At 32.8% G+C, this 15,592-nt stretch overlaps 1 pseudogene; it reads right to left on the bottom strand.

Annotated features, from left to right (window-relative positions):
- Nucleotides 1-5,444: 5,444 nt before the first annotated feature.
- LOC107196252 lies at nt 5,445-8,360 on the bottom strand (annotated as a pseudogene).
- Between the last annotated feature and the right edge of the window lie 7,232 nt (nt 8,361-15,592).

Genomic DNA, 15,592 nt, shown 5'->3' with positions numbered 1-15,592 from the left:
ATGAGGGATTGGTACTCCTATGAGAATCTAATGCCTGATGATCTGAGGTGGAGCTGAGGCGGTGATGCTAGCGCTGGGGAGTGGCTGCAAATACAGATGAAGCTTCACTTGCTGGCCCACTGCTCACCTCTTGCTATGCAACCTGGTTCCTAACAGGCCACTGATTGGTACAGGTTCATGGCCCGGGGATGGGGAGCACCTGCTTTAGAAGACAGATTATTACATTTTCTGGGCAGCTCAAATTGTTGTAAAAGTCCTCCTTACACAGAGGATAGGTCAATGATTATGTTATGAATTAGATTTTGAACTTGGGCAATCCCTTTTTCAGTTTCTTTTATTGAAAACTAGAAATATTTTCCTTAAATAATTCAAAGAATATTTTTAATAATAAAATAATAGATAAAATAATAAAATGATACAGTAATTTACAATAAAAATAAAGTGATAAACTATATCTTAAATTTATAAAATATTAAGCACTATAAACTTTAAAAATATATAGAAAGATTCATAAATAATTTTTTCTAGGTATTGTCCATTTCCTCTTTTTTTTCTATTGACTATTACCAAATGTTTTATTTCGTTTATATGATTTGATCCACATAAAAGGCCTCTGAGCTAGGCAAGGCAGGAATGAATTCCTCAATGTATAAATAAGAAAATTGAGCTATGAGATGCCGAGTAACTTATCAGGGCTCCCATACTGTTACTCCCATAACAAAGACCTGTCTCTTGACTCCTGAACCATTATCTTCCTCAGCACATCACCCTGTCATTCAGTGTAACTTCAGACCTTACAACCTGCCAAGTCAATTCTATGATCAGTTAGGATATGTATTTCAATGTTGAGAATAGTCAGTTCTATAGCTAGAAATTGACCTGGACTTGGTTAACTTGAGTTTCACTTTCCCCCAGGAGGCAGCTATGGAATTTTTAGTAGTTCCTTAAAATGGGCAGAGTACCAGGACACAGGATAACAGTTCTCAGATGTGTTAAAAGTTTAAAGAGAACAATTAAGAACCTAGACAAGGCTGGAGTTGACAGAAATATATAGCTTTAAAACTATACAATTCCTTAATTAATCTCCATAAGATCATTTGAAATTCTTTGTTTATTTGTTTTATCTCCTTTGTATCTCTCTTTGCTTTAGCGTCTATTAAAATACATTTGAACAATTTATGCTGCCTGGCTGAAGGTGTATGATAATATCTTTTATCTGCCATCCGTTGCTTAGCACTGAAACAAGTTTTCTTCATCTCCTCATAGGTCTACCCACCAATGTAGAAATTTAAAATTGAACACTCTTTTTTAAATGTTTAATTGGACTTTCAAGGAAGAATTTTTTTTGAATACATCAACAAAACTCCCATTAAGTCATTGTGAGATCTTTATCTTATTCAATAATTCATGAATATTTATAAATATATACTTATTGATATTGAAGTAAAATCCTAGGATTCCAGTTTTATAAGAGACTTGATGATTGTAATGGCCATGTTTTACACCATTCATGAATACCATCAAAATAGTTTGACAATTTTCAGTGATGGAAAACTTACTAAAATCTAGACTTCTAATAATGTTCAAGAATTAAGAATCTTCGAGCCCAAATCCTTTATGATGTATAGAGGAAAATAAAGCTTGGGAAAAAAAAAAAAAGATGGATAGTGACCAGAATTCACATTTGAGTTATTAATTTATAATATTTTGTTGTTCTTCAGGAGTTATCTTATCAAAAGTAGCCTTTTAGTCACCCTAAAGAATATTCTTAGTTCTGAAATCTAATTTTTCATAGTTGCTATGGCCTTCTATTATTTAGTGTTAGTGTGCTTTATCTTTTCTCATTCTTTTACTTTAAACTATTTTTGTATTCATATTCAAAGTTGGTTTCTTGGTTTGGCCTATGGTTTGATTTTCCTTTCTATATTATTGAATTTGACAATTTCTACATATTATCAGTATATTTAGACCACTTAAATTTAATGTGATTATTGATATGGTTGGGTTTAAATCATCTGGCTATTTGTGTCTAATATCAATTATGTGTTTCCTTTGTTCCTCCTATTCTGTCTTTTTTTTTTTGGAAATGAGTATTTTTTTATGATTTAATTTAATTTCCTTTGTTGGCTAATTAGCTATAATCCTTGTTTTTAAGTGATTGCTTTAAGGTTTATATATACATGTTTAACTTATCGTAGTTCCTAAGTTAACATGATATTAATTTACCTACAGTGTAAAACTTTACAACCTTTTCCCCCCATCTCAGCCCTTGTGCTATGGTCATCATGCATTTTATTTCTATGTATGCTATAAACCACACACTGCATTATTATTCTTTTGGTTTTAAATTGACAATTTTATTTTCAAGAGTATTAAAAATGATTTGAAAAGTCTTTCTATTCGCATTTCTGGTGCTCTTAATTCCTTTGTAAAAATCCAGATTTTCATCTCATATTGTTTTCATTCTACCTGAAGAATTCTTTTAACATTTTTTTTTTTTTGGTTATTCAAATCTTGGTGAGGAATTATTTCAGCTTTTGTACGTTTGAAAAAATCTTCATTTTTGTTTTTCAAAGGTATTTTCACTGGGTATACTATAATTCAAGGTTTATAGTTTTCTTTCTTTCTTTTTTACCATTGCTTTAAAGATGTTGCTCCAGTGTCTTCTCATTTGCATTAAATCCAATGCGAAGTCTGCTCTAATTCTTACCTTTGTTCTCCTGTATATAATGAGCCTTTATCTCTGGCTCCTTTTAAGATTTTTCTCTTCATTACTTGTTTTGAACAATTTGATTATGATGTGCCATGGGATATTTTTCTTCATGTTTTTTTGTACTTGTGGGTTGTTGAGCTTTGTGAATCTTGGGTATATAGTTTTAATCAAATTTAGAAAAATTTCGGGTATTGTTTCATCAATTTTTTTTTCTGTTCATACTGCCTCTCCTCACTTTTAAGGACTCTATTTACATATATATTAGACAACTTGATATTGTCCCACAGCTCGCTGGTACTCTGTTCATTTTTTTACAGTCTTTTTCAGTTTTATTTTAGACAGTTCCTATTGTTATGGCTTCAAGTTCATTACTATTGTTTTTTCCCCCGCAGTGGCTAATCTTCTGTTAATATTATACAATGTATAATGGTTAATATGCTCAGTCTTTCTTCTACCTTCTTGAACATGTGGAATATAGTTATAATAACTGTTTTAAAGTTCTTATCTACTAATTCTAACATTTGTGTAAATTCTGGATGTTTCTATTTATTTGTTTTTCTCCTTATTTTAGGTAATATTTTTCTCCATCTTTGTAAGTCTAGTCATTTTTTCAAGTCAAATGCCAGAAGTGCCAATTACCTTCTTAGGCCCTAAATATTCTTGAACTTTCTTCTGAATTACAGTTAAGTTACTTTGAAATACTTTGATCCTTTCAAGGCTTGCTTTTGGGCTTTGCTAGATAAAACTAGAGCAGTCTTTAATCTAGGGCTAAATTTTCTCCTTCACTATAGCAATGTCATTATGAATCCTCTCCCCTATACCCTGGGACTTACTAGGTTTTCCATTTTGACTGGTGGGACCATGAACTGTTGCTGGGAGATACAATGATTGTTCTAATTCTTTTGGGTGGATCTTTTGAAGATCTATGAAGAGTTGAACCTTTTGCTCTACTTGCAAGATAACTATTTAGCTGCCCCAGTGTCATAGGTGCTGCAGAAGACTGAAAACTCTGGACAGAGTTCACAAGTTTGGTAAAATATCAAGAAAGAGTATAGTAAATATAACATTCCTCTCCTGCTACTGTGGGTGTTGCAGTAAAACTCCAGGATGCTGTTTATTTTCTTTAATTATTGAGCACTTAAAGCAAATCCACTTTTAATCTTTATATTTCTACTTCCAACCATGTAGATTTGAGCTTTTTGTGTTTCTTTTATTCAAAAGCACAGTTAATCAGAGAGAAATGGTTGAGTGAATTAGAATGTGTAATGGAAATTAAACCCAGACAAAATTTGAGTCCTGTTACCTATAATATTTTTCTTTATGATTTCAAAATGGATGACAACTTAGAATAAAATATTTCATGTGGTCCAGCCCATGTAATAAAATATTAGGAAATTGTATCAGTAGTGCTGAAAGACTTGGAAAAATAATGGAGGGAGAAGAGGGGCAAGAGGCTGAAAAGACATTAGAGTGAGGTAACTTTGACTTGGGAGAACAGTTATTTAAAAAATACTTTTAAAATGTCACTCTCCTGCATCAAAGGAAAGATTTCATCCAGGAGATTACACTGTGAAACTGTTTTTAAATGCTTTTCAAAATCTGTAGTTAGAAAAAATTATCATTTAGAAAAACAGCTTCTCTTCCTACACACTCACACTGGTGAAAGAAATGCTAAGGAAGAAACTGACTTTTTAAGGGATCTAAGTTGCTTTTGAAATAGAACTTTTAATTTTTTAAAAACTCTATTTTTTAGAGCAGTTTTAGGTTTACATTAAAATTGAGAAAAACATGCAGAGATTTCCCATATACCCCCTGAACACACACATGCATACCCTCCCCCATTATCAACATCACCCACCAAAATAGTACATTTTTTCCCCGAGGATGAATCTATATTGACACATCATAATCACTCGATGCCCACAGTTTACCTTAGGGTTCACTCTTGGTGTTATACATTCAATGAGTTTGGACAAATATATAATGATATATGTCTATCATTATATCATACAGGGTATTTTCACTGCCATGAAGATCCTATGTGTTCTGCCTATTCATCTCCCTGCCCCCTAACCCCTGGCAACCACTGATCTTTTCATCATCTCCATAGTTTTGCCTTTTCCAGAATATCATATACTTGGAATCCTACAGTATGTAGTCTTCTCAGATTGGCTTCTCGGTAATATAAATATAATGTTCCTCCATGTCTTTTCATGGCTGGGCAGCTTGCTTGCTTACTTATCCATCCATCCATCCATCCATCCATCCATCCATCCATCCATCCATCCATCCATCTATCTATCTATCTATCTATCTATCTATCTATCTATCTATCCGTCTGCCTGCCTACCTACCTACCTATCTATTTTGCTTTAGAAGTACAGTTACCTTAGAGTGTATTTGAACTAAGAGGAAAAGGTCATAATGTTTCCATGCGATACATACTTGGTTCTTTAAATAACACTTGTGACAAATAACAGAAAGAATTAAGGAATGCAGCACTTGTGATCTGTACAAAACACCAACACTTGGGGTTGTATATAATGTAAAAAAATGTCTCAAACACTTTTCTAAATACTGCTATAGCCAATACTTCTTCTCTACAGGACCTTGACTTAAATCCAAGAACAAAAATTAAGGCTCTCCTTTTCTATTTTTGATAAACAACTTCCGGGTAAACTTAGATGGCTTTTCTCCCTGGATTTTACCTGGAAGTGGTCTTTTAAATTTTTTATTTAAAAGATGGAAGGTTTAGCACTTTTATACTGATGTCAGCAATATTATTTTCTTGGGATCTAAGGAAGATTCATATTCTTTACAGCTGACATAACATGGGTTGGAGCTCCCGCTAAGTCGGCCTTGGATTTCTCCAGTATACTTTGTGCATAGATTTGTGTAATTCATGTTGGTCTCAAATATCATTCCCCCCATCACCATTTCTGCAAAAATATTGTGAACCTTGTCTACATGGAAAATTAAATCCAGTTTACAGACATTTTCAAAACACTTGTCTAATGTTTCCACAAATACTTGAATTAGACCTGAAATGTCAGGCTCATTTTCTGAAGAATCCACACAGAAGACAAAATATAACATTGCATAATGTGTATAAGTCGATTTGTTGTCAGATCCATCAGTTAATGTAAGGCTGGTAGAACTTGTAAAGCCATGACCTCTAGTAATTGTTGAAGATGAGGAATGTCTCGATCACGACTGAGCTGGGCTGCTCAGGCAGGCTCTGGGGACCAAGGCAGGGATGGGTGTGCGAGCCTCACCTGGGGATCTCACCAGTGATCCTTCCCATCCTCCTCACCCCAGTTCATTTATTTTTAATGCTGAAGATATTCAGTTATCTGATTTGAGATGTACCACAGTTTATTTATTCATTCACCTAATGAAAGACATCTTGGCTGTTTCCAAGTTTTGGCAATTCTGAATAAAGATGGTATAAACAAACATGTACAGGCTTTTATGTGGACATAAGTTTTCAACTCCTTTGGGTAAAGACCAAGGCATGCAATTGCTAGATTGTATGGTAAGAGAATGGTTAATTTTGTAAGAAACCATCAAACTGTCTCCCAAAGTGGCTGAAGTATTCTGCATTCCCACCAGCCATAAATGAGAGTTCCTGTTGTTCCACATCCTCCCTAGCATTTAGCGTTGCCAGTGTTCCAGATTTGGGCCACTCTAATAGTTGCACAGAGCTATCTCATTGTTTTAAGTTTCATTGTGCTGATGATATATGATGCGGAGCATCTTTTCGTATGCTTATTTGCCACCCATATATCTTCTTTGGGGAAGGGTCTGTAAAGGTCTTTGGCCCATCTTTTAATCAGCTTGTTTGTTTTCTTATTGTTGAATTTTAAAAATTCTTTGTATATTTTAGATAACAGTCCTTTATCAGATGTGGCTTTTGTAGATATTTTCTCCCTGTCTGTGGCTTTTTTCCCCTAGTCTCTTGATATTGTAGGTCTGTAATAAGGTACAAGAATATTCACTTTCAACATGTTTTGAGGTGATGCTGATGCTGCTGGTCCAGGGAGCACACTTGTGGAACAACTGATATAAAAGAAAGGCACAAATTTTTTAAAAGGCCAATTTGGGGGCTCGAATATTCGTCCAGTTATGTATTATTTGTGAGGTTTCTGGCAAGTTATTTAGCTTCTTTTAACTTGAGTTTCTTTGGCTTTAGAATGAAAATAAATATTTTATAGGGTTGTTTTAAAATATCATGGATGTAAAAATTTACTACTTCATTATAACATACGTAATTTCCTGTTTTCTAAAAGATACTCAACAAATATTGAAAGCTTCCACTTTCCCCTTGCAAAGAAATTACTACTGCATTCAATAATGAATGGAAGTGAGAGCAGTGGAGCAGAGCAGTGTTTATTGTATCATCAGAAAGAGCAGAAGTGTGAAGCTCTCAGATCCTACATTACTTGATGTAGAAGGATGACCACTCTCATTTACATGAGGTGGGAGGAAGGGAAAGTTGCTAAGAGTTAAGGTTCTTGTAGTAAGACTGGGTAGCAGTCGGAGCCTTAGCTATAGCTTAAGATCTTGATTGTCTTTAGGCTAATGGATACTGATTATAATTAGTGCTTCTGCTTATAAATAATCATAAAATTTATTGGCAGTAGGTTTTTAAAAAATTAGACCTGGTTTGGAATGGGTGATAAATGCTGATTTTAGTTGTTTTTTTAGGGGGGAGGGGAAGCTGTATGTTTCTGCTCAGAAATATCTCTGGGGAAATATCTTCCTTTATGAAGTTTTCCCTTATTTTGGTCAAATAAACATGATTTACTTTTATTTTGTAAATATAATATTTCAAAGATTATATGAAAGTCTTGAAATGCCCCAAATCTTCATTATTCTGTCAACTATTTCAAAATGTTGCAATTTGTATTGGTATAGTTTCTTCCAGTTGACAATCATCAGTGATTCAGTTTATAAGTATTGTTGCTCAGTGAAATCTTATTAGTAGTTATGTTCTAAAAGTGTAGATCTTGTCTCATTTTAAACCAAAGTTATTCTAAAAACATAGTCTCTTTTGTTCTAGTAAATTGAAATATGCTTGTGAAGTATCAAGCAATATATTGTACAGATTTCAAACTTGGCAACTTTTATTATACCAATTCCATGGTCCAATAAACACTGTATTTCTAGAAAATTTCTTTCTACTTCTAGTAGATCTTCTTGACTCCATACCAAGATCCTCTTTACCTGGCTATTTACTCCCATCCTTCAGCTGCTGTGATTTTTGGCTGCTAAGATTCATAGCTAACCCCTCTCCAGAGAATTACCCTTATCTTTCTTGAGAAATACTCCCCTCCTCACCCTTAATGCCACCACCATTCCCAGGAGCAGCCATTGGCCAGTGACTGACTGGTACAGGCATACAGATAGCAAGCAGTGCCTACTCTGTGGTGCAGTTCATGCTCCAGAACTCCCTGTAGGTAGGATCAAGCTCAATCTAGACTCCAAGTTAGAATACATTCTTGCTTAACGTTTTTCATCTGCTGTATCTGCTTCCTTCACTTCCATTTCTCCTGAGAACACTCCCTCAATAAATTACTTGTTCAACAATCCCCATTTCTGTCTCTGCCTTTAGAAAAAACAACTCGACACCCCTTGAATTAGACATTATTCGACTTGAGTTTAGCTTTTATCTTCCAGTGGTTTACTGCAAAGATGAAGACACTGAATTACTATGCCTTTACTGCTTACCTATGACAAGGATAAGAGTAAATTAAAATTGATGCATCACAGTGTCTGGTGCAGAATTTTGAATCATTTGATATAACCATCATCAATTTACAAAAATGGTTCAGAATGAACTGGAAGACTACCTTTTTGGTCTGGATCCAGGAATGAGAGGGAGCATGAGGAAGGCAAAACAAAACAAAACAAAACAAAAAACAACTGTTGTCACAGTGATGAAGGGGCAAAGGTGGTCGGTTGTAGGTACAAAGACAATAAACGTATGTACTAGTAATCCAACAGCCAGCTGCTAGAAACACAATTTGAGATTCTCAGAGTATAAAACTACAGAGATCCCTGTCTCCTGATAGACAGAATCAAATTGATCTGAATGTCCAGTTGTCGATTTTTTCTTAAAAAAAAAAAGACAAAATAAAACAAAAACAAACTCTCAGAGATCAAACTAATGGTTGCCAGAAGGAGGTGGGGAGAATGGATGAAAAAGATAAAGGGGAATGTAGTTAATAATATTGTGATAGGTTTGCATGGTGACAGATGGTTACTAGACTTAGTGTGGTGAGCACATTGTAAGATATATAAATGTCAAATCACTATATTGTACACCTGAAACTAATAGAATATTGTATGCCAGCTATGCCTAAATTAAAAATAATAATAAGTCATGGAGGAGAAAGCAGATACTATGTTGCAATAATCCATGTTCCATTGTTTAAATATAATTTCCACATTACTATGTCATCCTATTGCCTCCTCTCTGAAACTGATAATGTAATAAACTTCTCAAAAAGTTATTGGAAATTAATTTACAATTTGTAATGCTGGCAAGCCTCTCTCCCCACCCCAACTTCTCAAATGTATTTGGTTGATTTTCTTTTTCTTTTTCTTTTTGAATTAAATTTATTGGCATACTATTGGCTAATAACATTATATAAATTTTGGATGTACAACTTTATAATATTACATCTGTATACTCTATTGTGCTGCTCCACACTTAAAGTCTAGCCTATTCTGTCACCATATATTTGACCCCTTTTACCCTCTTTAACCTCCCCCCAGGTCTCCTTCTCCTCAGGTAACCACCATTCTGTTGTCTATGTCTATGACTTTTGTTTTTTGTTTTGTTTGTTCATTTATTGCTTTTTGTTTTATATCCCACATATGAGTAAAATCATATGGTTTTTGTCCTTTTCTGTAGGACTTATTTCACTTAGCATAATACTCTCATGATTGGCACACAATCCTGAATGTGCCTGATTTAATCTGATCTTGATTTTCTTTTTATAGAGCCATTTAAGATGTGCAGTACCATTCTGCCAATATAAGGAAACACTCCTACCAGAAATGACAGGACCACCCTACTCAGACCTTGAGCCTCCTTTTCCAGTATTTTTTGACATAAACATTTATTCTGTTTGAAGCTTACCTTCTTCACATGTTACCAACTGTCTCTCTCTGTGCTCAGTACTTTGTTCTATTCAGCTTCAGACTTAACTTATTTCCTCCTGACAGGGCACTTCCACAACCGATTTTCTTGGTAATTAATATTCCTTGGTAAAATCTTGTGACTAGTCACATTTCAACCTACCTTGGCTGATAGTTCTGCCTGCATAACCTTGCATTACAGACTCTTCCCCTTCTACAGACAGAAGATCCATTAATTAAAAAAAAGAGTTAAGTGAAAAATTATCTGAATGCAATCACCTAAGTTCTGCATAATGCATTCTGAATTATATTTTGAATTATTCTTTATTGAATAATCTGATTTTTTAGCATTAATAATATGTTCTTAGAGGTTTTTTTTTTTTTTTCAGGTTGCTTATAATTCATCTTCTGGGAAAACCCCTAATTTTATAGACAAGGAATCTGAGGTCCAGAAATGTTAGCATTTTGTATTCATCCTCATCACTTGTAACTATGATCCATCAATTTTGTAGTATTTGTATAGTATTATATTCTATAGTATTTGTTTAATATTGGGATTCATATATTGTTTCAATTATCTATGTTACTGTTGATGTACATTTGAACTGTTTCCAGGTTTTGCTCTAAAAACAATGCTGGTAAGAACTGCTTATATGAATATTCTTGATTAGTTAACAAGAGTTTCTCTAGGTTATTTACTTGAGAGTAGAATAGTTAAAACATAGAATATGTGCATTTCAAGTTGCATTTTATCAAGCCAATTCAAAGTGATTGTACCATGTCACATTCTCACCATAGTACATAATGGTTCTAGTTACTTCACATCCTCATATATGCTTGATATTTAAAAAATTTCCCCTCAATATGTTAGGTATGGAATGACATCTCATTGTGGCTTTAATTTATATTTTCTTGATTAGTAATGAGCCTGATTATTTACATGTTCACTCATTAGTTGGGTTTCTTCTGCAAAGTCCCTATTCAAGTAGGCTGCCCATTTTTTCTATTTAATTACTTTTTTCTTTTTGGTATCTTCACAAAAGACATAATACATGAAAGAATATGTTAAGTATAATTATGTTTATATAAAGATGAAAACTAGGCAAAACTAATTTATATTGCCTGTGCATGCCTACATATATGTTAACGCTAGTAGTAAAAGTAAGGGAATACACCACCAGAATAGTGTTGACATTTAGGGAGAAGGAAGTAGTTATGATTAAGGAAGAGCACGTAAGTGGTTGCCGCAGTGCTGACAATATACTAATTTGTGACTAGGCATTGATTACATGGTTCTCCACTCCATTAATATTTATTTAACTGTAAATATAGATGTATGCCCTACTCTGAATATAAACTTGAAGACTGAAAAAGTTACACTTTCCATTTACTTGCAATTGATTTTTATACATTGATTTTTTTTTTTTATCAAGCAACTTTTAAAAAGCTTACTTGTCTGTAATTAAATAATCCATAGGTGGTGAATTTTAAAAACACAATGGTATTATCTAAGTAAAATGACAATCTTGTTTCTCCATTTCCAATCATTTATTTACTTGACTTATTGTTCTGGCTTTTAACTTCAATACAATGTTAAAGAGAAGTCATATTATGTTCCTGAACTTAAGGGGAACATTCTTCATGTTTCTCCATTAATTGTGATTTTTACAGTAGGATTCGTGGAGCTATTTTTTATCAAACTAAGGGTGTTTCCTTATATTACTTTTTTGAAATTATTTTTAAATTAAAAATTGATATTAAATTTTGTTAAACATGTTTTCTCACCTATTGAGCTCTTAATATCCAATATCATGTTGTTTAATTCTTCAAGTTCGATATAGATATTTTTAGATCTGTTTGTTCCTTTTTATATTTTATTTTCTCATATTTAATCATTTATTTTTTAAATCTATCATTATACTTATTCTTATGTTCTTTTTCTAATAAATCAAATTTATGGAGTATCTGCAGGTCTGACCTTACTGCCTGATTCTTTTGCTGGCTTTCATATATAATACTTTATTTCATTTTGTGTTTTGTAATTTTTTAATTTGAATTTATATTTTGGAAACTTTATATTTGGGAATCCTTTGGAGCTTGGATTTTACGTGAGTTTCTCCAGAGAGTATTTTTATTTCCTTCTGCAGGCTATTAGGAGGTTTTACTAGTTCTGGACACTTTAAATTCTTGGCTAGAGATTTTTCAGATTACTCATGTAGTGAGAATTCAGGCTGTAAATGCATATAAGGGCTGGATTTGAGCTACAAATTTTCAAGAAAGATTAATTTTTCTTCTCCTGCATTCAATGGAAAAGTTCAGTTGGACATATTTCCTTGCATTATTCTGGAGGCAGGGAGGGAGGGAGGCAGACTTGCTTCTAGTATATTCTTATTTTGAAGGTATAGTTCCTTGGGACTCCAGCACTATGTTGGGGATATTTCCTATTAGACACCCCAGCTTGGCTGACTGCTGGATTAGCCTGTTCTCCTCTGGGTCTTGAGAGGGTCTGAAAAACCAAAGTTCAAGTTCACGTTTTTCTCAAGTGTTACCAAGTCGAAAGCCATTCCTCAACTTATTTTTCCTCTAGGTTTCAGTTTACATTTATTTTATTGCCCTCTGAGTGTTTCTTAACCAATTTTTCAACTCTTGGATGCAGTTAAAATATTTTTAAATATTTCGTCCAGCATTTTCCTTTTCTTTCTCATTGACAGTTGCTCAAGTTACTTAGTCTGCTAGGATGTCAGAAGCAATAACTTAAACTTTATGATTTCTGACCTCTTTCAACTTTGTGGTTGATGCTATATTCACTATATTAAAGATTTGTGGTTGGTAAGGACTATATTTCTAAAAAGAAATAACTTGTGCGAGCAAGCAATGTAATTGTCCACTCATGAGAAGTTTTTGGGCCACATGTTCCCATAGCTTATGCATCAGTGTCCTTGCCTTAGGCTGTTCCATTTAACGCATAGGAGATTCTAAGTTAAATGTTAAATTCTCTAACCTTTTCCTAGAATTCAATAACAATGCCTTGATAAATGTTGAAACTTTCTTTTAATAGAAGATAGCCTTCTAAAACAATGTCATAATTCGTATGGTATAAGATTAATTAAACTTTTAACAATATAAACCTCTTGAATTTAAATACTTCTTTTTTTGGTTAAACATACATTATTTTCTTGACATGAGTATGGTCTTAATTACATTATATATGTATTCTTAAATCAGATTCTTGGTTATCTGTAATTATTATTGCAATGATAATAATACCAACCTCATGGAGTTGTGAGAATTTCATAAGTATATGTATGTGAAAGTTTTTTTGCACATCATTAAGTAATATAATGTTACTAAATATATTTTATGAAATTAAATGTTACATCATTTGAATTCTCATAGAACTTTTAAAAAGCATAGGTGGATACAAGTTTATTTTTCTTTCTAAATTATGAGCTTAATGATGGAAGAACTCTGATTTAATCAAATGAAATCTCTAGAAGTTAGCACCATGCCTTGCATATAATAAACATTCAATTATAAAGAATGTTTGTTTAATTGATAATAAATAAGGAATTCTTTTAATGAGATGTTTTTCAATAACTCTTACGTTATAGAAACATTTATTTTAAAAGAGATATTTATTTAAACTAGGGAATTTTCATGCTTCTTCTATATTTTGTATCTGTAACAACTGAAAATAGGCCTTTCTGGGGATAAGGGCAATGTTAAGATAATTTTCCCATGTGTGAAATGGAAAACTTTTAGTAAGTAATGTGAAGTGTTTTTCCCAGATGTGAGATTCTATGAGGTTTGATATTAAATTAAGTATAGACTTTTAATTTCTATACTGTAATGCTAACATGGTCACCTTTTAGCCTAGAAAATGCATATGGAAAGACATGTAGGCAAATGTATGCGAATATGCTAATTTTGCAAACATGCAAATTTTCTTTTGCAGCACTTATCTAATCCACAGAACCATACAAGACCCTACGTCTGTAAATAATTCTATTTGGATTGCTTTTAAAATGCATAATCCATTGCTTTATCCACTTTTTCTCTTACCATAAAGAATTATTTGCTTTGAGTATGATCAATTTGAGGTCATTTTCTCTAATTTCTAAGATTACAACTGGATAGTCCAATAAAATAATCCATGAGATAGTGTTAATATATTTATGGAGGAGGAATTATAGTCAGGTTCTGCCCATTACATTATATTGAATTATTTAAATGTAATGGAATATAGTATCTTTCTGATTTTTGTTTCAGCAGAAATAGTGAATTTATTATTAGAAATTTCAAACTTGATTTCAATAATGGTAGTGCCTAAGACCTCAGAGTCAACAGAGATCTTGAAGTCAGTCAGCAGATTGTAAACATCTTTAGTTTGTAACTTTCCATCAGGCTTTTGGATATATAGAAGATGTTTAGGTGAGCACCAATTATAAATACAGCTAGTTTTTACATTGTTTATGTATCTTTAATTTCTTTAAACATTGACTAACTGGAAAAGTGCTATGTTGGTGCTTAATAAATGGTTAATAAATATCATATGATTGAGAATTAGATGTAATTCAAAATTAATATTTTACCTGGGGAAATGAAAGAGAAGTGGCCTCATTTAATCTTCCATTACACATATTTCTTCATTTAGAAGGCATATCCTTTTAATATTTAGTCTGAATTTATAAATGTTGTCAAATGGTCTTCCATTCACTTTTTGATAACTAGAAACATTGCTTTTTAAGATTGTCTTCATTTTGTATAGTTGTACATTATAAGCAAGGAAGAAAAAACAAATGTTAAATGGAAGGACACATTCTCAATATTCCTGCAGAGATAATATTTTGTTGTCAGCTTAGATTGTGAAGTAAGTGGATGGAAATCAAAATACACTCACAAGAGGTCACAAATCTTTTGAGACTTCCATTGATGTTCGTATTACCCATGAGGAGTACACAGGTTATCTGTGTGAACTATTGTGTGGCTGTAGATCCAGGGATTTTACTCTTTTGCTATCAAACTCCCTTTAGGCAGTGAATCAAGGGAGTATAAACTGAAAAGTCTTCAGATAAAGGATTTTGAGTACTTATAAATAATTCATCCATCCCTTCTGGCATTTAAATGACTATAAAAGTTACTGATCTATGGGCATGTCAGGCTTTTTCTTTTCATGTCAGTTTTTTGGTTTCCCTTTCCTACTTTTACTTTTAAAAAGTAAGAACATAAGAAACTATTGTTATAATACACTTTCTGTTTTCTTAAAGTATGCTTGGTAACAAATCATTTAGAATTTTATGATAGTAAAGACATTGATCACATAAGAACAGAAATCATTATGAAATGATTTGATTGGAAACTGCACATTTTGTGCATGTTTTAAAACATATACAGAGTTTACATATTAACAAAATTCAATTTAAATATATTTTGATCAGAAATTCCTAGCTGTACGACTTGCATTTGGCTTCTCCCAAAATGCAGACATGACTTGAAAGAAATTGATATAACAAATTTAGGAAAACAAGACTAGGGATGGCAAATTGATAGCACAAATCCAACTATCAACCTTCTCGTACCAACAACACTTATCACTGATTAAGCAAAGTACTTTTCACCTTCTTCTCATCAAGATGTGGCACCTTCAAGCAGCTCTCTAGAGAGGCACTAGCTGTCCAACAGAAGTAGAAAAAATTCTAACATCATTTACCATCACTGATTGAAAAAAAAATT

This window comes from Pteropus alecto, unplaced genomic scaffold, assembly GCF_000325575.1.
Source record: "Pteropus alecto unplaced genomic scaffold, ASM32557v1 scaffold301, whole genome shotgun sequence".
NCBI classification, from domain to species: domain Eukaryota; kingdom Metazoa; phylum Chordata; class Mammalia; order Chiroptera; family Pteropodidae; genus Pteropus; species Pteropus alecto.
This window is presented reverse-complemented; position numbering and strand designations above follow the sequence as displayed.